Source organism: Oryctolagus cuniculus, chromosome 14, assembly GCF_964237555.1.
Source record: "Oryctolagus cuniculus chromosome 14, mOryCun1.1, whole genome shotgun sequence".
Lineage (NCBI taxonomy): Eukaryota > Metazoa > Chordata > Mammalia > Lagomorpha > Leporidae > Oryctolagus > Oryctolagus cuniculus.
In genome coordinates this window covers 70949872-70977206 of record NC_091445.1, presented here as the reverse complement: position 1 = coordinate 70977206, position 27335 = coordinate 70949872, and the positions used below count along the sequence as shown (strand labels likewise).

The following is a 27335-nucleotide window of genomic DNA, read 5'->3' as shown; positions in this document are numbered from 1 at the left end:
GCTTGTTATAAATTGAGAATCAGTGGAGAGATGCACTTTGCCAACCATTTTTTGTTATGTGCAATTGTATTTATGAACTTTCCTGTTGAATAATAAGAAAAGTTTACAGGACATTGGAAGATATGTTATTGCTCTTATAGGTACAGTTAGCAAAATTGAATTCAGTTGTATATGCTTGATCAAAATCCAAAATCCAAACAACATCACCAAAACGCAATTTAAACAATATTTGAAATTTTGCACTATTCCTTTCAATAATCCTGTGTCCCAAGATGAGCATGATATTGGCAAAATGCCTTTGATGTGGTTTGCAGCATCTTGCCTCTCTGGTTTAATTCTTGTGTTTGTCAGATAATCCAGTTCATTACTGAGAGACAGAAATTGGATTTAAGTTGAAGACTTTCAACTTTGTAAGCAAAATGCCAGTGATGGCAGATTATTAGCACTCTCTTGGGGTATTAGACATTATCAGAGACTGTAGCGAATTTTCTTCTTAAAAAAATGATTTGTTTTTTATTCATTTGTGATAGTGAAGGGGGAGTAGGATGTGGGGCAGAGAGCAGCAGAGAGATCTTCATCCTCTGGTTTACTCCTCAAATGACCACAATGTCCATGGCTGGGTCAGGCTGAAACCAAGAGCCCAGAACTCCATCTGGTCTCTGATGTAAGTGGCAAGGGCCCAGGTATTTGGTCCATCTTCTGCTGCTTTTTCAGGCACATTAGTGTGGAGCTGGATCAGAAGCACAACAGCTGGGACTCAAACCCAGCTCCAGGATAGGATGTCAGCATTGTAAGTGTGGCTTAACCCACTGCACCATAACACTGGCTCTGTGTGACAGTTGCTTTATGAATTAGGCTGAGATTCCATGTTTTAGTTACAGAGATAGTGGTGACAAAGGAGACAATATACATGCACTAGAAAAAATTATTTTCACTTACATTAACTGTTTTTCTTTGGAAAATAACTTTCTTTGTGAAGGTATGTAGACGTTACCATAATTTTTCCAGAAGGAAAAAAAAATCAGAGAATCCCAGGTGCATCCTGGAATTCCCTGTTTTTTTTTTTTTTTTTCAAAATAAACCTTCATGATTGTATTCATTCCATTTCTGTGTACTTGCATGTGTGGTGTGCATATGACACACTATTTAAGAGGCATTTCTAAACAGTTTTATGCATATCTATATAAATAAATAAATATATATATATATAGAGAGAGAGAGAGAGAGAGAGAGAGAATGTTGATTATTTCTGACTTGAGCATTTACCTGATATACTTTACTCACAAAAATTGTTTCATGACACTTCAAAGTTCATTAGTGAATTTATTCAGACTGTCACTCTATTTCACCTGTTAATTGACTAGCTAAAATAAAGAAGCAAAATCGTTCATGCCCTGTATGTAAAACTTGACAATCTTCTTTATGTAGAACCGATTTTTTTTAAAAAAAGATTTATTTGAAAGTCAGAGTTAGAGGAAGAATGAACAAGGGAGAGTTAAAAGGAAAGGGAAGGAGGGGAAAGAGAGAGAGAAAGAAAGAGAGAGATCTTCCAACTACTCGTTCACTTCGAAGATTGCCACCATGGCTGGTTGGGCAGGCTGAAAGCCAGGAGCCAGGAACCAGGAGCTTCTGGGTCTCCCATGTGGGTGACAAGGGCCCAAGGACTTGGGCCATCTTCTGCTGCTTTTCTCAGGCCACTAGCAGGAAGCTGGATCAGAAGTGGAGTTGCCAGGAGTCAGTTGAACTGGTATCCATGTGGGATGCTGGTGTCCAAGGCTGCTGTTTTACCCACTGTGCTGCAGTGCCAGCCCCCAGAGTAGACCTGATTTTATTTTTAAGAAATTAGTTGCTATGCTCAAAGAATAAGGTAATTCTACTCAAACACAGAGTTAACAATTATTTATAAATTTTGAACTTTCATAATTTGTTTCCATTTTTCATTATTATAAATAGTGATGCAACAAACATCTTTGTACATTATTCTTCATTGTATTCTGGACAAGTCTTAAAGGATGGAATTACTCACTATGAGCAGTTTAGAGGTTGTGTACTTATTGACTTTATCAATGAATATTGACAACACTTCAGCCAGTTCCTAAAATGACAAGAGTGATGTAGTTTCTTCAAGGATGATATTTTTCTTAAGATGGACATAAACTGTTTCATGACAGAAATTGTCCTTTATTCCTATCATCACAGAGTTGTAAGAGCGCTCTTAAAAAGCAAATCTTGGGGCATCACTCTGGCACAGCAGATGAAGCCTCCACCATCAGCACCAGCATCCCATATGGGAGCCGGTTCGAGTCCTGGCTGCTCCACTTCCAATCCAGCTCTCTGCTAACGTGCTTGGGAAAGCAGTGGAAAATGGCCCAAGTACTCGGGCCCCCACCACCTATATGGGAGACCTGAAAGAAGCTTCTGGCACCTGGCTTCCATCTGGATCAGGCCTAGATTTTGTGGCCATTCAGGGAGTGAACCAGCAGATAGAAGATCTGTATCTGTCTGAAACTTTGAATTTCAAATAAATAAAATATTTTTTAAGAAAGTAAATTTAAGAATATTATTATAATATGTAAAACCCTATAGTTAGCTACAGTTACTTTAATTTTTTAAAGCTTTATTTATTTGAAAGGCAGAGTTACAGAGGGACACACACACACACACACACACACACACACACACAAGGGGAGGAGGGAGGGAGAGTGAGGGAGAGGGTGGGAGTCAGAGAGAGAGAGTCAGATCTGTCTGCTGGTTCACTCCCCAAGTGCTGCAACATATGAAGCCTGGAGTCTAGAACCTCATCCAGGTCTATCACATGGGTGGTTGGGGCCCAGCAACTGGACCATGTTTGGGTGCCCTCCCAGGTACATTAGCATGGAGTGGGATCTGAAGCAGAGCAGTTGGGACTTGAACTGGCATTCTGATACAGGATGCCAGTGTTGCAGTTTTAACCTTCTGTGCCACAATGCCTTCCCTTTACTATGACTTTAGAATGTGTTTGGCAAACCTTTTATGAATGGCAAGACCCTGCGTAATTTCAGCCTCATTACGTACTCCTTACTCCCTCACTCCAGAACTGTGTTCTGGTCATGTGGAAAAATTTTCAACTCCTAAAACCAACTGAGTTCTCCCTTGTCACAAAGATTTTGATGTGACATTTAACTCCACTGCCTGAAATTCTCTTACTTTTCATCACTCCACTGAGCTAGTTCCTACTCATAATTTAGATTTCAATGCAATAGCTTTAATCACGCTCATTTCCTATCTAGGCCATGACAGTGTCTTGGTGATTATTTTATTTTCTATCATCAGAATTTATAATTATTTTTATGTATGTCCCTCCACTAGAATTTAAAGCCTGTTAACTCATCAGTCTTATTCAGTTTTACATCTGTATGCTATAAAAATGCACATAATAGACTTTTTTTTTCTGCCAGGCTTTCTTGGTGTTTTATTCTTCACAGCTTTGAAAATAACTCATATATAATTCACCCACTTAAGGTATGCAATTCAGCATTTCTTAATATGTTTACAGAGTTGTACAACCATCACCACAATCAACTTTAAAATATTTTATCACACCCATTAGCACTCACTTCTCTTTCTCCTCCAAACCTCTCACTCTAGCCCTAAGCAGTGACTAATCTGCTTTCTGTCTGTAGATTTCTAAAAAACAAAACAAAATTTGAGACCTTTTGTATCAGTGGAATCATGCATTATTTAGCTCTTGTTTACTGACTTCTTTCAGTTAATTTTTCAAGGCCCATCCATGCTGTAACATGTATCTTTATTTATGTCTTTATTTTTGCTTAGTAATACTCCATTGTATGGATATATCACCCTTTGTCTGTTGGTTGGTGACTGGATGTCTGGATTGTCTGTACTTTTCCAGTATGGGCCCTGCTGATATAAGTATACTTATGTGAGCTTTTGTGCAAAGTTAGGTTTTAATTTCTTTTGAGGTTGAAATTGCTGGTTCATTGTAACAGTATTTTAATAAATATTTTTTTGGCTAATGGACAAATAATTTGTCTCCTGCCAGTGTGTGTGCACATTTAATCGAAAGACCAGATTAAGGAAGTGAAAGCTTTTCCTTCCCTTCCAGTAGTACCTGGTAGCCTCTCCTCCATGCCAAATAGAATTGTGTGTCCTAATTATTATATCTCCCTGCCCAACATGCAGGTATTTCCATAAAACTGCTGAGACATTAAGCAGCATGAATACAGTGACACTGATATATAATGAGAACAGGGGTGCAAATTCATTTCTTTTGAGTGTTAATTCTGTCACTCCAACTTTTTTTAACCTTATAAACAATAAGGCTTCCAGCATAAACAACTCTCCAAACCTTCATGGAAGCATGGTGCATTAAATCTAATCATGTATACTTCTGTCTTCTTGAAGCCACTTCAAAATAATATGAAAAAAACAAATTGACACATAGACTAGTAGAAGAAAGAAGAGACAACAGAAATGAAAGACTTGAAAATCATTTTGAAGAATAGAAAGCTAGTGGGGAGGCTATTCTACTTCCATAATCCTTCACCCATTGGAACTCTGAAAGTTTCAGGACATGATCCTATCAGTTAATAAATAGTTCCAGGAAAACAAAGCTGAAAAATAGGATTAAACAAGAGTCTCTAGTGAATACACAACTCTCATTGTGGATATTTGAGTGCTTGGAGCCAGGTCAGTTCTCCCCAGGCAGGAAACTGGAGAAAAATACCTCTACTGGGAGACATTTTACTGTTCAAGTGAAAGGTCTTGTTTATTACCTTATCACTCTCCAGAAAGTTCCACACACATCCATAGAGGCTGTAATTATATGTTTCAGCTAATGTATTGTTTAATATGAATTGAAAGCAAAAGGTGACCAAATTTTGGAGAAAAGCTTCTGTCATGAAAGACTAAAGTAAATAGCAAATGAAAGTGAAGAAGATAGAGAGGCATTTGAGATAGAGATAATTTACAGTCGTATAAGAAAAAATACTCTGTACATGATATTTTCAGAAAGTTATTCTATGTGTACATTAAGAACAGGATACTATGAAAAGAATAGCAAGAGATTAAGAAAGCACTCTTGCATGGAATAATTTTGCATATAAAGTCAAGGAAGTCTCTCAGAATTAGGGCAAGGAGAAAAGAGAATAGGAGGAAAAGGAAATAGAACAAAATAAAGGATTAACTCATAGGGTCAAATTTATCAAAAGCTTGAGAACAAAGAGCAAAAATGGACACAGAAAATTAGCAGAGACATTTTAAACAATTTTCCAGATAGCAGCATCTGAAATGTCTGTTCTGAAAAATTCAGAGTTTCTAGCACCATCATAAGAGCAAAGACCACACGTATCAGAGCATTTCAGAGGAAGTTTCATGTCAAGAAGTTGGGGACAATACTGTAAATCAAATGACAGCTGAACAAAGTAATGCAAGTTCTGAGGGAAAGTGATTTATGAAAGAATTCTATACCTTTACATAATCTAATGTTCAAAATTCAAGAACTCTAATATATATATTTGAAATTGGCATAGTGGTTAAGACACCACTTGGAGTACCTGCATACTATATTGGATGCCTGGATTCAAGTCCCAGCTCTTCTTACTATCCAGATTCCTGCTAATGCACACTCAGGGAGGCAGCAAGGATGGCTCAAGTACCTAGGTCCCTGTCAGCCAATGTGCTAGACCTGCATTGAGTTCTGGATTCCTGGCTTCGACCTGACCCTGGTTCTGGCTGTTGCATGCATTTGGAGAGAGAATCAACAAATAGTAGAGTTCTCTGTGTCTCTTTACCTTTCAAATAAATAAAGATAAGCAAAAAAATTTTAAAGGTCTTATATTTACCACCCATGTACTATTTCTTAGAAATAGTAGTTGGATGAAGTTCTACAGAAAAACGAATTGCACCAACATGAGGACATTGAAGACAGGAAATGGGATCTAACACAAAGACTTTGAAAGAAAGTGCTAAGAGGACTTTACTGAGCCAGAGTTTACTGGCTTTGAAGAAAACCAGTCTAGACTCTGTAGGAAAATAAAGTCTGTGGAGGAATGCCTTAAGGACTTTAAATGCTAAGAGGACTTTACAAAGCCAGAGTTTACTGGCTTTGAAGAAAACCAGTCTAGACTCTGTAGGAAAATAAAGTCTGTGGAGGAATGCCTTAAGGAGAGAAAAATTGGGTTGATGGTGACATTTAAAAAGTACTGTTAACAGGTGTTTCACAGATTATTTTGAAGAGGATACCTAACAATTTCATGTAAATTACTGTAGTATACATTGAATACAACCAAAAAGGTCCTATATTAATTTGAGAATGATATAAAGATGTATACAGAATGTGTGTGGGGTTGATTGCAGTGCATTATTTGAGTGGGCAGTGAATAATATTTTAGTGATCATAATAATATAAAAAAGCTGATTTGATTTAAGGAAATATTCTGGTCTGTACTGGGAAGGCAGGAAAAAGTAATTGTGGGCTGGATGGTATACATAAGCAAAATATTCATCTTCCATTAATAGGAAGCTAATAAATAAAGATAGCTTTTCATATCTCTTTCCAATATGAATCAGATGTCAAAAGAAGCATTGCAGGGTGGTTGAAATTGAGAAGTGAGTATACAGAGTGAAAGGGATGAGGCAAGTTTTTTGTTTTTTTCAATTGTTTAGTACTGCTCTTCCAAAAATGATTATTTATACAAGGGGTCTTCAAAAAGCTTCTGAAAAATATGTATTATGGAAAAACTACATACGGATTTCCTTTTTAACATAATAAGCTTATCTTTTAATTCTAGTTTTCATGTATTTTTTAAAGTCTTTTTATATTATTGTGAAGGAACATTTATTTTGTTGAAAATTATTTGTTTTAGAATTCTGACTCTACCACATCAGTAGTGGAGTTAATTCTCTCAGTTATGAAATGAGGAAAGTAATATATCCCTCTAGTTGAGTGGTTGGTATGATACATATTTTATATTTCTATATAGTGTGCATATAGTATATGCTATGTGTTTGTAGATATTTAACATATAATGCTTTGCAGTTATGCTCTGCACTTAGTGCTATTATGAAAGTAAAATTAAAACAGAATTAAGCCATGTGCATTATTTAAGAAAACATTTTCTAAATATATATACCGAAAATCTTAACTAACTTAACCAAATGCATATGTGAAGAAAGGATGATATTGGCTGGCGCCACGGCTCACTTGGCTAATCTTCCACCTGCGGCGCTGGCACCCAGGTTCTAGTCCCGGTTGGGGCGCCGGATTCTGTCCCAGTTGTTCCTCTTCCAGTCCAGCTCTCTGCTGTGGCCAGGGAGTGCAGTGGATGATGTCCCAAGTTCTTGGGCCCTGCATCTGCATGGGAGACCAGGAGGAAACACCTGGCTCCTGGCTTCGGATTGGCGCAGTGTGCCGGCCTTAGTGGCCATTTGGAGGGTGAACCAATGAAAGGAAGACCTTTCTCTCTGTCTCTCTCTCTCACTGTCTATAACTCTCTCTGTCTCTCTCTAACTCTGCCTGGAAAAAAAAAAGAAGAAAGAAAGGGTGATACAATGGGACGCCCTTCCTTTCCTCCTCCCTCCCTTTCTTCCTTCCTTCCTCCTCCATCCTTTCACCCTCCCTCCCTCCTTCCCTCTTTGTTTTGTTTAGTTTTACTTATTTGAGAGTTAGAGAAATGGAAATAGTAATAGAAAGGAAGAGCTGCTGCCCATTGGTTCAATCCCCAAATGCCCACAAAATTAAGGAATAGGTTGTGGTTGAAGTTGGGTGCCAGGAGCTGGGAATGCCATCCACTGTTCCCATGTAGATGGCAGGAGCTCAGTTACTTGGGCCATCACCACTGCCTCCCAGGTATGCATTGGCAGAAAGCTGAATTCAGGAACTGGAACTAAGAATCAAGCCTATGTACTCTGATATGGGAGGTAGAGTTCTTAACAGCTAGGCTAATTTGCTCCTGCTGTTTTCTTTTTACCATTACAGAAGTGTGGGCAATAGAAGCCCTGAGGTGCAGTGGGACTTTTTGTATGTGATATGTGAAATAGGTCTGCTCATGCTGCAGTTAGCATTGGAAAACTCGTATTTCTTTCTCTCTGCAAAAATATCTTGATATAATTGTTTTGTATTTTAAACTGGTATAGAATATTACAATATTGAACATTTGAAAATAACCTTTTAGGGAAAATTCTAATTGCATTGAGTTGCATGTACTCCTTCCAGTTAATCTTCATTTTCATCAGAAAGTGGCATAGTTAAACCATTTGTGATTTCAAGCAAGTTAAGTGTTATATCTGAGCCAAATACGATGAGTCATAACCCACTACATTCTGCCATTTTGTTTTTTAATTGTCAGATTTAATAGTGTATGAAAGATTGTTATTTAGAAATTAAGAATTTGAAAAATATTATAAATTTGACAGAATGGATTTAAAAATCCTTCTTAGATGATTTTTGGAGCAGATGTCACTTATCACTCTTGCAGAATGTTTTAGCCTATTTTTAAAAAAAGAGAATATATGATGGTTTCTTGAGAGACGTGAGCAGAGGCTGGAGAAATGAATATTGAAATTGTATGTTCAGTCTTTTTAGGGATAACTCATTTTCTTTATTTTTGCTATAGAAGAGTGATTCATTGCTTAACTGATTATTTTTAAAAATGTCTTTTCTGTGAGAAGTAAATTTGGTATTTATCATTAGTAACTATAGAAGTGAATTAGGATGAAGTTTGAAAGCAGATATTTAGTCTGAGTTTCAGATATATTTTAAAGTACACAAAATAGCGGAAATATATGGTAGAAACATGTAGTGATGGTTGTGTATGTTTTGCATACTATAACTAATCTCCAAAATCTGTTGGTGATAAGTATTGATTAAACTAATCATTTGGGGGTTATGCATTTGTGTTAGTGACCCTTAGATTTCAAGGCTCATTGAATATCTCAAAAAATCAAATTAAAATTGTGAACTGTGCCCTGGGAAAGTGCATATCTTCACATTGTTGTGTTTATGATTCCAAGACACTTTTTGGTTCTTTTCAAGCACATTTATTTTTGGAGCCCAAGTTAAGATGTCCTGAACTTCCTTTATGTGTAATGCAGAAGTACAGACACTAACAACAGTGTATGGAAGATACAAGGATATAGGTTTTCGCTTGGATAAGTCATTTAAAATGAGAGCTTCAGCTAGAAAGACTTTCCTTGAGAGAGAGAGAGAATTCCCTGTCAACCAGCTAGTGTAATTTTGAAGCTGGATATCTAGTCAGCAGGGATTGTCTAGTGAAGATTTGTTCTGAATGGATCAGTGAATGTGAGAAGGCACACATTATAACTAGAAATATACTCGAAGTCAGAGGAGGCTAAATCTCTTTTGCAAAGGATGTTTACCTACCTCAAAGAGTATATTGGGTCAAATGATAAATGATAAGAATAGTTAACTGCTGGTTCAGTAAAATGGCTGAATATAGTGTAGATATCTTAAATATATCAATAACTTTCCAATATATACACTCTTATGATTAAGGATGTATATAGTGGAAAAATACTACTCATCACAAAAACCCATAAGTAAACCATATGTAACAATTTGAAATTTGAACAATAGTGGTGATCAACTTAGATTTTTGAGCAAAACTCATTTTTATCAGTTTATAGGTTAAATTCACAATTTGGTTAAACTTGTGAATGAAAAAACAACTGAAATAGAAATTTCTAGAAAAATATTAGTGACTAACAATCACACTGTGAAGCAGACCTTTCCATCATATGACTCCAAAGATTGTGAAAACTGTCACCACATTTCTGTCTTTTTTTTTTAAGATTTTTATTAATTTATTTGAGAGGTAGAGTTACAGACAGTGAGAAGGAGAGACTGAGAGAAAGGTCTTCCTTCCACTGGTTCACTTCCTTCTTCACTCCCCAAATGGCTGCAACGATCGGAGCTGCGTCAATCTGAAGCTAAGAGCGAGGTGCTTCTTCCAGGTCTCCCACGTGGGTACAGGGGCCCAAGCACTTGGGCCATCTTCTACTGCTTTCCAGGCCACAGCAGAGAGATGGATTGGAAGAGGAGCAGCTGGGACTAGAACCAGTGCCCATATGGGATGCTGGCACCGCAGGAGGATTAACCTACTGCAGCATGGTGCTGGCCCCTGTCACCACCTTTCTAAAGGTCAATTTGACCCTACGTATAAAAAAATTTCTTGAGAATGTATAGGCAATTGAGTTATCTTGAAAAGCTAAGATTTGAAACCATGTAAGTAAATACATATTTATCCAGACTTACTTATTTATTTGAAAGGCAAAGTTACAGAGATAGAGATCTCTTACATTCTTTGGTTTACTCCCCAAATAAAGGCAATGGCCTGGGGCTGAGGCAATCTGAAGCCAGAAGCCTGGGTCTCTAACATGGATAGGAAGAGCCTAGTCACTCAGCCATCTTTCACTGCCTTCCAGGCACATTAACAAGGAGCTGAATCAGAAATGGGCAGCTCCTCTTGGAACGGGGCCAGGCAGTGGCTTAACTTGCAGTGTCACAATGCTGGTACCCATGCAAACTTTTATTAATTACTTTTGTTTTACTGCTTGCTTGTATGCCATTATTTTAAATTAGGAAGAAAGGAGAGAAGGTAGGCAGGTGACAGATAATATCTTAGTGTCTCAGTTAATTCTAGGTGCTAAACAAACTATCACAGACTTGTTGGCTAATACACAACAGAAATTTATTTTTTCACAGTTCTGGAAGTTAAGCAGTCACAGATGAATGCACTGAAAATTTGATGTCTGATACGGGTCCCCTTCCTCATAGTTAGCTATCATTTTGCTATAAACTCGGAAGGTGGAAGGAATATCCTCCAAAGCTTTTACGAAGACACTCAGTTCATTTAATGACCTGGTCACGTTTCAGAGACCCCACCTCCCAACATGATCATTTGAGTTGGAGTTAGAATTTTAATATATGAATTCTGGAGAAGACATTAACATTCAGTCTATTACACTTGGGATGGCTATTCTTTCACAATCCTATAAAAACTATTACAATGTCATTGCATATGGAATCAATGCTATCTCAATGAAAATAAAATTGATAGTGAGAATCCCCTTCAGGAGTGATATTTTGAAAGAATGACATTACTTTCTGGTATTTATTGTGTATTTTTTTCTTGTATTGGCAAATTGTGCTACTTGACATAACAGTGCCCATATAAAGCCTGTTTATCCAGGAATGAGATACTAACTCCATGTTCCCCTAGTTTTAATTAACAAAATCCTGAGAAATATTTTGGTAGAGGATTAATTTGAATTTTAACTATACCAACCAGTATTTTTAATTGTTTTTGCTAAATTTAAAGAAAAATTTTCCAGTTAAAATTTTTCTGAGGGAGCTCTATTAAATTGGTCCTGGATAAGTTGATGGAAGGAATATCATAAAACATGACACAAAAAGTTGAAGTTGACATAATTTTCAAAGCAAAGGAGAGTAATGAAAGTGGTAGTTTAGTTTTTGAATATTTATCTATATCTATCTATACCTATCTATCTAGACAGAGCAAATAGACAGTAAAGCCAAATAGCAAAACAACAGAAAAACCTTAGAAAAGTTATATAGCAAAGCTATCCTAAAAGATAAGTAAGTTGAGACAAACTTTCCACAAGTGCAAGATCTTTGTTTTTTGAATCTGTGGAGGAGGAAGAAGGCAGTGATAAGCATGGGTATCTGACAGTCTTGAGAATGGTGCCCTCCCAGATAGTCCTCAGGTATTTACTGGTACAGCAGCTGAAACTAGGATGAAATTTGCACAAAAAAATCTGCATTCATTTGAAGAGTAGAAATTACTGTCCTAGGTTTGGGGCAAGAAATATGTTAAGAGTCGGGAACAACTTAACTTACCAGATCGTGAGGAAGCTATCAAACACTACCAGGATAACAATGAAAGCAATTGAGAGCCCACTTGAAGAAGGCAAGAATGGAATTCACAAAAGTTGTGTATTTCAGTTAGTTTGAATGTACAATGTTTAATTTTGAATTCCTAATAATGTAGAAAAATGATTGCCTGCTGAAGCTCATAGGGATCCAAATTTATTACCTTGAAACTTGGGTAAATACAAGGAAAGAATGAAGATTTTTATCCAACCTTGCATATGTTCTAAACAAATATATAACTGAATAGAAGAGGGAAAGTACTTATAAAATTATTTCAGCTAATGCATTAAGATAATAATTTCATTACTACACAAACAGAAAATCTTGATTTTTCATTTTCTAATCAGTTAATGCGTCTAGACACTGAGTATCAGTGGTTAGCAGTAAAACGAGTAAAACAAGGCATTGTTGTGTTCTTAATGGAAGAACACACAGCCACCAGTAGTTTTGCCAATAGGATAGAATTCAAGTCTGATCAGGTCCCTGGATTCAGGTACTGTTATCAAGAAATACAGAGGATGGAGGAACATGCTGAAGTGCACACTCTCAGGAGTGTAATCACAAAAATTTAGTGTGGAAAATTGATGAGCCTGCTATTCAGGGTCTTCAACGGACCAATACTAAGAGAAAAGAATGAGATGAAGAGACTTTGCAGATTAAAAATACTTAATTTTTGTAAAAAGATTTATTTACCTATTTATTATTTAAAAGATAGAATGTGAGAGGGGTGGGAAGAAGGGGAGAGAGAGAGAGAGAGAGAGAGAGAGAGAGAGAGAGAATGAGAATCTTCCGTTCACTAATTCTTTCCACAGATGGCTGCAACAGCTGGGTCTGGGCCAGATTGAGGCTGGGAGTCCAGAACTCCATCTGAGTCTTCAATATGTATGGCAGTGATCCAAGCACATGGGCCTATATTCACTGCCTTCCCAAATTCATTAACTGGAACCTAAATTGGAAGTGAAGTACCTGGGACTTTAACCAACACTTTGACATGAGAAGTGGGCATTATAAGCAGCAGCTTAACCTGCTGTGCTACACTGTCTGCCCCAGAGATATTTAAATTTAAAAATGTAATTAGGTGCACACTAAACTACACAATTTAAGTACACACAATCATGTTGAAACCATAGAAAGATCCAAGGAAGCAACTCCTATGAAAATCGTCAACTCTATTATACTGGATGGAGACTTCAAGTGTGTTTCACATAGAACAAATCATTGTTTCACATGGCTTTCTGTATATATTTTATTTCCGAACCAAAAAAGAAGGTGAGGAAAGGTGGAGTCTTAATTTTGAAAAAAGAAAATTAGGATATAGTCAAAGAACTGTATAATATTACTGTCTGTTTCATTCATATATCTGAGTTGCATTTGAGGCAAAGCCTCAATAATACTAAGACAAAGCAATTTAATGCATCTTTCTCATGAGAAAATAACCAAGATCAAGCTTCTGAAAAGCCAGAATCTTAACTCCTTTTAAAACTTGATTTGGATGTATTTTTTCCATCTCTTCTGAAGGGTGAAAACTTGAGGCTGCTAATTTTCAGAGGTGCAAATCTTTTTGTTATTTGGTTAATCCAGTTCCTACAGAAATGAGGCATTATGTAGTAGAATAAATGTTGACTAATAAATTCAAATCTACTCTCCCCACATTCACTTGTTGATTTGAAATAAGAGGTGTCCAACTTCTTTGAAGCTGTAGATTTTGAAAAAAAAGTCATAATTTTAAGGATGTTATAATAGTATAAAATCAAAAGGTGCCTAGAGTATAGCCAACACTTAATAAATATCAAATTCCCTTTTCACTTTGTTTTTGTTACCATGTTACTGACTAATATACAATCACAAATAATGAAATAATAGTGGTTTATCTAAAAGACATAGAATTGAGACATGAATTCAAACATTCAGTAATTATTTACTGGGACCTGAGTGTGTTTTCAGGGCATTTTAGAGACATAGATAAAAAAGAATGAAAGTAAATTTCAGCCTTTCAAGTGGTTTTTACTTTAATGAAGGAAATAAGCATTTAAGGGTATACTTCTCTCTCTCTCTCTCTCTTTTTTTTTTTTTTTTTTTTTTTTTGACAGGCAGAGTGGACAGTGAGAGAGAGAGACAGAGAGAAAGGTCTTACTTTGCCATTGGTTCACCCTCCAATGGCCGCCACGGCCGGTGCACTGTTGCCGGTGCACCGTGCTGATCCAAAAGCAGGAGCCAGGTGATTCTCCTGGTCTCCCATGGGGTGCAGGGCCCAAGCATCTGGGCCATCCTCCACGGCACTCCTGGGCCACAGCAGAGAGCTGGCCTGGAAGAGGAGCAACCGGGACAGAATCTGGCGCCCCGACCGGGACCAGAACCCGGTGTGCCGGTGCCGCTAGGTGGAGGATTAGCCTAGTGAGCCGCGGCGCCGGCCATGGGTATACTTCTAACAGAGGGAAGGAAATGTAATAGGGAAATGTACAAAATTATCAAAATTCTTTAATTCTGTAACTAAAATTTTAGATATTTTTACTATTTGATTTGCAAGTTTTTTTTTTGTTTTGTTTTGTTTTTGTAAACCTCAAATAAAATACTATTGTATACATGTTAGCAAAAAGCAGTTATTTGGGGTGGGCATTGTGGCTCAGTTGTTAGGCTGCCACTTGGGACGTTGGAGTCCTATTTTGGAGTGCTTGGTTTTAATCCTGGCTGCTGCACTTCCATTCCAGCTTCTTGCAAGTGCACATCCTGGGAAGCAGAGATGATGACTCAAGTTCTTGGGTCCTAGCCACCCACATGAGAGATCTGGATGGAATTCTGGTGTCCTGGCTTTGGTCTGACCCAGACCTGGCTATTGTGGGCATTTGGGGCATGAACCAATGAATGGAAGTTCTCTCTCTCTCTCTCTTTCTCTGTCTCTCTCCCCAGCTCCTATCTCTTTCTTCCCTTCCTTCCCTCCACATTTTAAATGAACAACAACAACAAAACCATAAACTTTTAAAAAACCAGTTACTCTGATAATGGTGAAAACACTTAAATCCTTTTTGGTTTATTGTTTCACTGTTGTGATTCCAGAAAGCATAATCTATTTTCAGGTTTATTTTGAAAGTCAGATCAAATTATTTCAGAATTGTTTACTTAAAACAGAGAGGCATCCACTGAAAACAACAAAGGAATTTCTTATTCATTGAAATGTAGACTAAACCTTTGTATCTTTCCTATGTAAAATAAAACTGATAGATATTTCTTCTGTATCAACAAATCATGTTAGAAAGAAAGAGAAAAGCTCCTAACCTACTTTCCTATCTTCAATTTTTAACTTCATACTTGTTAATTGCCTGGGTGTCCTTTAACCATCTATTTCCATGATTCTTTCCCAGAGGCTTGGTTTAATTTTAAAAGTGCAGTGCATTCAGCCCTAATTATGTGAGAGCTTACTGCTGGCAAACAGTAAGAGATAGTAGTGACCAAAACGTGTTCTTAAATCAGTCTCACAGCTTCCATAAACATGTTGCTGTAAGCATTAAATGATTAGGATTTACAGCCATGTAAGGTAATACTTAAAAGCTAATGACTTTTGAAAATAGGATTCTTTTCTAGAATCATAATTTCAGTAAATGTGATTTTAAAATATGCACTTTTGTACTTTTTTCACTTTTATTTCTTTTATCAACTATTTAAACCAGCTGAATGCCCACATATTTAAATTTCTTTCATGTCCAACACTTAGACATGAGATAATTCTATTACTTCATCTGAATTAGAATGAAGTTCATGAAATGTCTTTAATGCCTTGAAAAACCATCCTTTTCATTGAAATGAATGTGTCTACGTTGGCTTCAATGTCCACAATAGATAGAGATTTTAAGCAGTATCTGCTTAAATTATTTTTCCATAAATTTAGTAGAAAAACTGCTTTTGAAATATTTTACTGGTCACATGGGAAAAGAATGCTTTCAATGGGCTATTGTACAAAAAATGGCCAAAATATAATATTACACACATAGTTAAATAAAAAAAAAAGTTCCCTAAAATAAACTTATTTAATACCATTTTTCTGTGAATTATTTGAAGTACCCTTTGTATTGTCTCGCTAAGTCTGTAGTGCAACCTTGATGGCTTTGTATATGATTGAAGTTTTGAAAACCATACTACCTAAAAGTTAGGTGTTCAGTCTACTTGTAAGTGTAGAACTGGTTATTTGAACCCAGGGTCCTGTATAGAGTCCAGGATCTTAACTATTATGTTTTGACCTGGAGGCACTAAGTCGAATACTGAGTCAATAACCCAGTGTTTTTCTCTGACATTATATGAAATATACTTTTAAAATTGTTTATTATTGTCTTGGCTGTATTAATCCCACATATTTAGCTGATAGTCTCAAAAGAGAAATTCTTTCTTGTTAGCCAAATATTGGCTACAGTTTTCAGACAATTTCATTTCCAGTTCATCATGCTGGAATAGATCCTACATACCAAAGCCTAGTTATTTCAGATGCTCATTTGTTATTCCAAAGAGCTAAATATTTGACAGTAGAGTTCAAAGTAAATCTTTTTTTTTTTTTTAAGATTTATAAGATATTTGAAAGGCAGAGTTACAGAGAGGCAGAGGCAGAGAGGAGGAGGAGGAGGAGGAGGAGGACAGAGAGAGAGAGAGAGAGAGAGAGAGAGAGAGAATGAATCTTCTTCTGCTGGTGAGAGATCTTCATCCCCAGGTGGCCACAATGGCTGGAGCTGGGTTGATCCGAAGCCAGGAGCTTCTTCAGGGTCTCCCACGTGGGTGCAGGGGCCCAAGGATTTGGGCCATCCTCCACTGCTTTCCTAGGCACATTAGCAGGGATTTGGATCAGAAGTGGAGCAGCCAGGACTCAAACTGGCGCCAATGTGGGATGCCAGCACTGCCTGGGGTGGCTTTATATGCTATGCCACAGTGCCAGCACCTCAAGGTAAATCTTGAAGTATGAATGTTCTTATCCACACAAACATGTTAAAAAAAAAGCAAACTTCCTGGTATTTTCTGTCCCCTTTTGAATGGTAGAGTTTATTTACCAAAATGTGCAGACTACTTAAATTGAAATAGCAATGAAAACTTGTGTTTATGAGGAAGTCATTGAAAGGTATATGGAAAAATATTGTTGAAGAGGGGTATAGTGGTTACACAAAAGGGCAGTGTTTGCCATTAGGTTAAAATCTAACACCCTATAAATATTATATATTAGGTAGATTATAAATTGGAGTTCATTTGGATAATAATGGATTAAAATTGTTTTGGAAAATTTAAGGATGTTATAATTAGATGTAGCTTCCATTGAGGAAAAAGCAACTGAACAAGACAAGAAGTAATGCATGAGGTTTTATGTGGCAAATGCCCAAGGAATTTCCCATAACTGCAGTATGATTGAACCTCAGGACATTCTCTGGTTTCGTGAGGTCAGATGGCAGGATATTCCAACTAAGGAAATTACTGCATCCAAAGACAATTATATTGTGAATAACCATTACTTATTAGAACTGTAGAGTTATAGAAATAACCTGAGAAATCTGAATCCCAACCAGAATTTGAGGGTGTGACATACCAGAGAATTAGGGAACATCTTATTGAAACTTTTCTGTTTAAAAATAGCACTAAGAGGTGAGTAATGTTATCACCTGTCATCAAGATCAGCATTGCCTGTAATAATGGATAATTAAAAATTCATTTCATCTGAGAGGGAGGAGGAAGAAGGGTCAGATTGTGGGCAGGAAGGAGGTTAGGAGGGGAAGTCCCACTATGTTACTAAATCTGTATATATGAAACATATAAAACTTGTATCACTTAAATAAAATTAAGAAAAGAAACATCAAATAATAATAAAAAACTTTACATTTACACTAAAAAATGCATTTAATCATTTATCCTCCCCAATTGAGTAATTTTATATTTTCTCCATAAGAAACATGCTCAAACCATTTCAGTTTAACTAAAGCAAAATAAACTGTTGGCTCATAGTTGTGTTTTCTACTTCTGTAGTTTACCTTCTGCCTTTGAAGTCTTAAAATACAGGAACTTAGACTCACTCTGTCTTCCTTGCTTGACATTACCCCTTAACCATGTATTACCTGGTTTTCTGTTCAAGCCCTGTTTTGGAAACATCAAATAAACAAAATGAAACAAAATGAAATGAAACACACTAAGCAAAATGAGTAAATCTTATATCATTTTACCTCCTTATTTTCAAACCTAGTTAACACTTCCCAAAATTTATTTAATATAATTGTTTAGTGGTAGTTCATATCCCTCCTTGACTTAATTTTCTCTCTGATATTTTTCCCTTCAACTCTGCCCAACAGTGTCTCAAATTCCCTCTTGGGCTCTAACTCTCACATTTAGCTTAAATGTTGGTAGTCCTCACGGTCTATCTTCAAGGCCCCTTTTCTTTTCACTGTGTATATGTTCTTTTAGAAATGTCTTCCATTATTCTGTCTTGAACTATCATTTCCTACATGTTAATGAATCATGACTTGTTCCATCACAGGCCATAGTCCTCAACAGTGGACCACGTATCCAGCCATCCTTCATTTACTTTGGCACCTGTGACCTAATGGCTAGATCCACTTTACAGGTTATATTTCGATCAGAATTCAGTGAATATCAATGATTCTTACCTCTACCCACTATCATTATCCTAGACTCCTACTTGTTCTCCCCGGAGTCATTCAGGCCCTGGTACACAGGCACACCCATATGTGCACACACACATCCACACACACACACACACAAAATCAGGGTCACTTTGAATTACTTACTCTACATGACATATATTTCTCGAATCTGTCCTCCTCTTCCTCATCATACCATGAATGAGGTCCTCTCCCTTTCTTATTTTCACTATTATGACCTATCCATTGGCTTCTATTGTGGCTCCACTTCTGTCTTTCAACTTGGCACATTTTCTTGTCAGCACATTTGGCATGTTTCTCAGTATATGTATTATGGTCTTCCATGTTTTTCTGTTTTGCACATGTTGTAACCAACACAAAGCAGAAGTTTTAAAGCTAAATAGACAATCCTACCTAGTTATCTGTTTTAGGAATTGAGCTGAGAAATGGTACTACGTTGAAGCATTAAACTGGTTATATTAATAATATAACCTGCAGCAGCATTTAGGAGGAAAGGATCTGAGAAATCCTCTAAGTTTACACTATGCAATTCAACTCCATATGATTATTAATCACCTAGTATGTGCCAATCACTGAGGTAGGCCCAGGATAGAACAGTGAAAAAAGTAGACATCATGCTTGATTTTTTAAAAATAAACTTACGATCAATTTCATGAGGCATTTAGTAAAAATCATGAGAAACTACAGGGAAACATACGGAAGAATAGATCTTGGGGCTTGGAGAATGGTATTGTGGCCTAGTGGGTTAAGTTGCTTCCCAAAATGCCAGCATCGGATATGAGTGCCACTTCTAATCCTGGTTGCTTTGCTTCCCATCCAGTGCAGTGTTAACAAGCCTGGGAAAGCAGCACAAGGTGGCTTAAGTTCTTGGGCCCCTGCCATTTATGTGGGAGACCTGGATAGAGTTCTAAGCTCCTAGCTTCATCTTGGCCCAGCTCCAGACATTGCGGTCATTTGGAGAGTGAACTCTTGGGTAGAATATCCTTCTCTTCTGAAACTGTGTCTTTCAAATAAATATAAAAAAGAAAAAAGAACATGGGGCTTAAAAAAAGAAAAATTAACAAGAGTTAGGAGAGTGTCTATGAAAATGTTGCAGTTGAAATTAGAATTCAAATACCAATAGGAGTTAGCTGGGTGACCGGTGGTTTCAGGTATATATGGGAATAGAACTAAGCACCTGACGAATGACACTTGTAACCTGACAGATACTTCTAACATTTGATTAATTTCTCACCAGTATTTGTTGTATATATGGGTTGTAGAGACTCATTGATTGAGCAACAGATGGATAATAGATACTAATTAACCTCTCAAAGATCATACTGCATATATATTTCTTCTGTAATATGTATTGCAAATTTGAGCATCTTTGTGGTGATTATGTTTGAATATATTCCCATTAAAGATTAATACTTCCAAAGAATCTTTTAGCACACAAATGACCATTCCTTTACATTCTCTGTGAATTTATTTATAATTTATATTCCATTATCTTGTGACTACAGTGTATTTCTTGGTTGTTTATTCCATTCTGTTCTTTCCTCTGCAATTTTTTTCAAATTCTTCCCAAAGAATTTATGTCTTGATTACTTTTGGTTTTGTTTTTTCCTACTAACATTTATCTAGGTGGTCTTAATATCTTATTTTACAATATTCTTCAAATATTTTGCTAAGAAAATGTTAATTTTCTTCTGTTTTATTTGCAAACAAAAATAAAAATGGTGAAAGTACAATTAAAAATTGCTTATTTATTTAATATGCTCTGTAATGTGTATGATTAATGAAATGTAATGTCTGTATATATTTGCTTTTCTGTATATTTTCTAGAGCAAGTTCTAATATTATTGCTTTTAATGTAATTATAAGATGATATTAAACTCTAGTTGTTTTCCCTATGGTTTCATAGACAAATATTTGAGACAAAGCAAATAACAATGGAAAAGCTATGCAGTAAGATACTATATATGAAAACTTGAAATCAAGTGGTACTTCAAGAAATAAATCTTATGGAAATAAAGCTTGTGTTTGAAGTCCAAGTATGTTATAATATACACAGACACATTCACACACACATACTTTATAAATCATGTCAAGAAGGGATACATTAGAGAGCTCCTTTTCCTAAAAAAAACCCTTATTTTTGAAAGTTATATATATATATATATATATATATATATATATATATATATATATTTACTTGGTGGAAGGCAGAGAGAGAGAGAGAGAATGAGAAAGAGAAAGAGAATCACCCATCTGCTGGTTTACCAGTTTCCCACAGCAGCCAGAGCTGGACCAGGCTGAAGCCAGGAGCTAGGAATTCAATCTGGGTCTTTCATGTGGGTGGCAGGAACCCAAATTCTTGAGCCTTCATCTGCTGCTTCCCATGATATCCATTAGCTGGAAGCTGTAATGGACATCAGAGCCTGAATTTGAATCCAGGCACTCCAACATGGAATGTGAGTATCCCAGTGTGTGTCTTAACCACTGCCAAAATCCACTCTCATTTGTCTTGATCCAATTACTTATCAATAGCTGAGTGTTGGCAAAGTTGTGGAGTATGGATAATCTGCTGTCTGCTCACAGACTTTTCCTGTAGAATTTTCTCTTTCGTTCTTAAGTTTCTCTACATTAAAACAGAAAGGGATCTGACATCAATCATTCATTAGTAGTATTTATATTGAAATATATTCACACTAAAATGACAGTATTTCTCTGACTAAAGTTTTTATATATAACAGTAGAAAAGAAATAATTCAGAGTGAAAGGATGTGAACAATTGCTTGGATGCAACTGGGTGATTGGAGCTGTACTAAGATGACTGTTAATCTCTAGTGTCTTTGTTGGCATGATTTTGTGATTTTTTTTTCTCAACAGTACAGCATTACCATGTGTACAAAGACAGTAGCCTCAATGCACCTTGGTTTGGCTGATAGATATGTTTGAAGGAAGGATCACTAGTGACTCACTGGGTAGAAAATGAACGTTTTCAGTGATCCATTCTGAGTATTTGGGACAGAAACAGGTGTAAAACTTCTGAGTGGGAGGTAGACATAATATGACTAGTAGTTTGAGAGAGAGAGGGTGTGGCTCTAAAATATCTTAAGGGAAAAAAGTTGGTTTCATGTCACATCTGAATTAGGAGCCAAGCTAGTATTGGACTGTATATTGTATGGGTGCTGTGTATGTGGCAGTATGTCTCTCCCAAGATGTATCTGATAAAATTCAGAGAAGTAATGAAAGTACTGATTCCAGCAAGGTGAAAAAACCATATTTTCAAGAAAATCATATTGACACTTAATTTACATTTTCTTTTTTTAAGTTTTATTTAACAAATATAAATTTCCAAAGTACAGCTTATGGATTACAGTGGCTTCTTCCCCCCCATAACTTCCCTCCAACCCGCAACCCTCCCATCTCCCGCTCCCTCTCCCATGCCATTCACATCAAGATTCATTTTCAATTATCTTTGTATACAGAAGATCAATTTAGTATATATTAAGTAAAGATTTCGACAGTTTGCAGCCACACAGAAACACAAAGTGAAAAATACTGTTTCAGTACTAGTTATAGCATTAATTTACATTGGACAACACATGAAGGACAGAGATCCTACTTGAGGAGTAAGTGCACTGTGACTCCTGTTGTTGACTTAACAAATTGACACTCTTGTTTATGGCGTCAGTAATCACCCTAGGCTCTTGCCATGAGTTGCCAAGGCTATGGAAGCCTTTTGAGTTTGCAGACTCTGATCTTACTTAGACAAAAGTTATACCTCCTTTGATGGCCTGTTCTTTCCACTGGGATCTCACTCACGTGGGATCTCACTCGCAGAGTGTTGTGTTTTTGTTTTTTTTTTTTTTTTTGTTTTTTTTTTTTTTTTTGCCAGAGTGTCTTGGCTTTCCATGCCTTAAATACTCTCATGGGCTCTTCAGCCAGATCTGAATGCCTTCAGGGCTAATTCTGAGGCCAGAGTGCTGTTTAGGACATCTGCCATTCTATGAGTCTACTGTGTATCCCGCTTCCCATGTTGGATAGTTCTCTCTTTTTTAATTCTATCAGTTAGTATCCACAGACACTAGTCTTGTTTATGTGATCCCTTTGACTCTTATTCATATCATTATGATCAATTGTGAACTGAAATTGATCACTTTGACTAGTGAGATGGCATTGGTACATGCCACCTTGATGGGATTGAATTGGAATCCCCTATCACGTTTATAACTCTACCATTTGGGGCAAGTCAGATCGAGCATGTCTCATATTGTACATCTCCTCCCTCTCTTATTCCCACTCTTATATTTAACAGGGATCACTTTTCAGTTAAATTTAAGCCCCTAAGCATAATTGTGTGTTAATTAAAGAGTTCAACCAATAGTATTAAGTAGAACAAAAAAGTACTAAAATGGGTAAAGTATTAAGTTGTTCATCAACATTCAGGACATGGTCTGATCAAATCACTGTTTCTCATAATGTCCATTTCACTTCAACAGATAATGTTAAATTATTTGAGAATTTTTAAATTATGGGTCACCTATATATAGCATATAGAAAATGTTTTCATATTCAGACATCTCTTAATAAAAAAGCATTTAACGTTTTGCTCTCTTATTTTAAATTCTACACATGACTTTTATTGTACTCTAAACTATATTAAGAAATAGCACTTATGACATTGAAAAATGTGAATTGGTAACATCATACATGAGATGTATAAAATATACTTAATATTACATTTTCTCCGGAAGGAAGACACACATTTTTTGTTATATGAAATAAAATGCACTATTATTTGTACTTGTATAACTCACATTTCTTCTATTTCATCTTTACAAAATTCTGAATTGATAATATAAACAAAATTATAGCTAAATATGTTATATTTATAAATAAAAGATAATAAAGTTAGAAGTGTATTTTTGTTGAGTGCATTTTTCCATATTTTATACATTAATATTTTATTGTACAGATAATTATTGCTACTTCTCAGTTCTTTAAAAATACAGATATTTGAGTTCTCTCCGTTAAATAGTTTTAATGATAAAATTCTAATTGGAGATATTTAAAATCATTGTGTATTCATTCCAAAGAGCTAATTAACATAATTCATAACAAGCATTTTAACTAAAGGTATATATATATTAATTAGAAGTCAATGAAGATTAGCATTTTTATTAAAATTTAAAGCATGACTATCCTTTGGAAAGCTCAGTATTCTAACTAAAAGGCTTAGTGTGATTTTCTTTTTGTCAAACAGGAATAATTATTTTACCTGAAACTTTAAAATAAAATTCACTTAAAATATGAAATAAATAGATAATGGGGGATAATTTGGGAAGTATATATATATTTATATTAGTACTGGAAATATTTTTGTGCCTTTTTGTGGTAGAGAGGATCAATTCAAGTTTGTGACTATTTCTTGGGGGGAGTGGTTTCTATTTTAGAATGTCTTATCAGTTGATTGCGGCCATAGAAATCTTTGTTTGAAGGCAAACATGGTTCTCTGTCACCTCTAACGCTCACTTGTGATGCTGATAGAAGCAGAGAATCACATTACTTAAAAAAGTCACTAGTAACTAGGGATGCCTGGGTGAAATTTGAAAGATAATCTAAAGAGCTTTCAGTGGATAAAGATGGAACAAATTGAGCAACTGAAGAAAGTGTTGAGTTATAATCCAAAATAAAAAAAAAAAAACTATTTGTGACTCCATTCTCATATAAACAAATGATTGAGTCAACAAATGGAAATGAATCCCAAATAATTTATGTAGATATTCTACCCCCAGAAGAGTGGACTATGACTCCCCATTCCTTAATTGGAGCCTTTAAGTATTGATTTATTTCAAAGAATGGGTTAAAAAGCATGACCATACTACCACAGCTAGGTGATCAAGATTAACATTACAAAGTCAGGTTGATAGTACATACACTTGACATGATCACTGTAACCTCTATGGCCTGGCTTCTCAGAACCCAGAACCCACATGTAACCCCAGCCTAACTATGAGAAAAGTATTAGAAAAAATTGCCAATTTTGAGAGATATTTTACAAGATAAGTGACTAATACTTCCAAAACTTTCAAGGTCATCAAACGAAAAAGTAGTTTGATAGCTGTCACAGCAAAGAGGAGCTAAGAGACATGACAGGTAAATTGTATGCATAATGTGGTACCCTAGATAGGATTCCAGAGCTGACAAAGGACATTCAATACAAAAATAAGGAGAGCTGAGTAAAGTATGGGCTTTAGTTAATAGTGATATATCAGTATTGGCTTATTATTTATGACCATTGTAAGATGCACAAATAGGTGGGAGAACACTGTACTATATTTGTAATTTTCTGAAAATTGAAGAGTATTCTAAAATAAAGATTTATTAGGTAAAAGATAATCAAAGCCATCTTTTAGCAAACCAATGACTGAGTAGAGTATAATAAGCAAATTACAGAGCCTCTCCAATTAAAAACTCTGGTTTTTGTATAATAGTTTTCCTCATTTTTATGGTGCCATTTGTATTTCTGAATTATTTTATATGGCAATCTTCTATTCCAAGCACTTGGACCTAAAGCAAGTACTTAAAAGCAAAATAATTCTGCTTTATCTTGTCATTCTGACTTAAATCCCTAAGCAGTTTTTAATTTCTTGATGTAATTCAGTTCTTTTATTCCAAAGTGGTTTGGTAATATTCTATAGCATGCAAATAAATATGAACAATATAACTAGAAATACTAGCAATGCTCTTGTAGAAAAGTAGACTCTGAAAAATGTCCTTCTGACTATTCAAGCTTCTTGAGGCCTAAGGAAGCTTTCACTATCATTTTTAGCTTTTGAATTTCATTATCATGACATAAGCAATTAAATCTCAAAATTCTGTAGGTAAGTATAATGAAATAGCTTCCATCATTTTCTGCACAAATACATGAACAAGGCAACTTTTGTTTATGCACAGTGGGTATGTGGCTTGTATCTCAAGCCTAATAATCCACAATTCCCATGGTGTTTTAGGACTGGTCAAGTGCATTCCAATAGTAAAACCAATTTATGCATGTATTTGCACTGTTGAATAATTTATATTCAGTATGTTATGTTATCTCTTTCTTTACCCTCCATCCTATTTTCCTTTGACATTATTGAAATTCAGAAAGTATTAACAAAAGGATTTGATTACTTTCTCAGAGTAAATATCTATCTTATGAGGATTATATACTTTAAATCCGTTTTTTTAAAAGCTGTAGTATCTCCTAACTTATTTTTAGTGATTTTGCAAAGAGAAAAATCATTGATTATAATAAGAGGTTTTCTAATGCCTCTGTTTCATTTTATATTAGTGATAACTCTTAAGAAAAACTGTATCAGTCACATAAAAGATACAGTTTTGATGTTTATTATTTACAGATGAAGACTTTATACAGTTTTACTGTTGAAGATGAATATGTTAAATTATAAGTAGTTATCAACAGTTTTTTTCTACGTAACTGTTAGTCATCAAAGATACTGCACTTATCAAAATTTACTTAACATATAAATATTGAGTTATAACTACACACACACACACACACACACACACACACACACAGACAAACAGTGTACCAAGTACCAGGTACCAAAATAGACTAAAAGAAGAGCTAGGTATAATCCTTATCTAGTAAGGATATGGGGCATGGGTGATGAAGCAAATATATAAAATACTTTAATAAAATAATATATATATGCATGATGTCTGCTAATCCAGTGAATACTGAGCATGATTTGCTGATCATGAACATTAGGGTTAATTGGACAGAGTGATTACTTCAAGCAGGGATATTTGAGAGAGTTAATTGAAGAAGGTAGCATTTTAGCTGGATCTTAATTAGAGGTGGGATTTGGATGGTGAGAGAGGAGAGAGCAGGCATTTCAAGTAGAAAGTTCAACATGGACAATGACAGAACTATAGGAAATGGAGGTGGGAGCTAGGAAAGAAAATATATGGAAAGTGTTTTCTTAAGTATGATTAATAGGTTTGGGTTTTCTGATTAGAATGCACTTAAAAACTCATGCTTACCTACACATTCTATCAGATATTCAAGGAACTGAAGTACTTGTGATTTTAAAAATAAGTTGGTAGTATGATTTATAATATAACTTAAGTTTTTTTAAAGATTTATTTTATTTATTTGAAATGCAAATTTATATATATATAGATGAGAGAGAGAAGGAGACAGAGGAAGAGATGGAGAGAGAAAGAGAGAGAGAGAGAGAGAGAGAGAGCTTCCATCCATTGGTTCACTCCCCAGATGGCCACAATAGCTGGAGTTGAGCCGATCAGAAGCCAGAAGCCAGGAGCTTCCTCTTGTTCTCCCATGTTAGTGCAGGGTCCCAAGGATTTAGGCCATCCTCTGCTGCTTTTCCAGGTGCATTAGAAGGGAGCTGGGTCAGAAGTGGAGCAGCCAGGACTCGAACCGACACCCATAAGAGATGCCGGTGCTGCAGGCTAGGGCTTTAAACCGCTGCGCCACAGTACCAGGACCATTAAGTTTCATCTATCATTCATAGGTATCAGTTACTAACATAAAGTAACTGAGGTTTATAAATAGTTGTTTAAATTTGTTTTATAAAATGTACTGTTTATGCAATTTTTTCTTTAATTTTGGAATAAATATTATTATGGAGAAGTAAATTATAGAATTATGTTAGTGTATGTATTGCTATTTTCCCTTATATAATTTCCCATGAGTGGGATGGTTGGGTTGTATGGTAGGACTATATTCAGATTTCTGAGGTATCTCCACTGGCTTTACCACTTAA

General features: G+C 35.8%; 1 protein-coding gene across 3 annotated transcripts in view; it reads left to right on the top strand.

Moving 5' to 3' along the window:
• The window catches only part of HCN1 (hyperpolarization activated cyclic nucleotide gated potassium channel 1), a 413751-nt gene that overhangs the window by 4523 nt on the left and 381893 nt on the right, over nucleotides 1–27335 (top strand).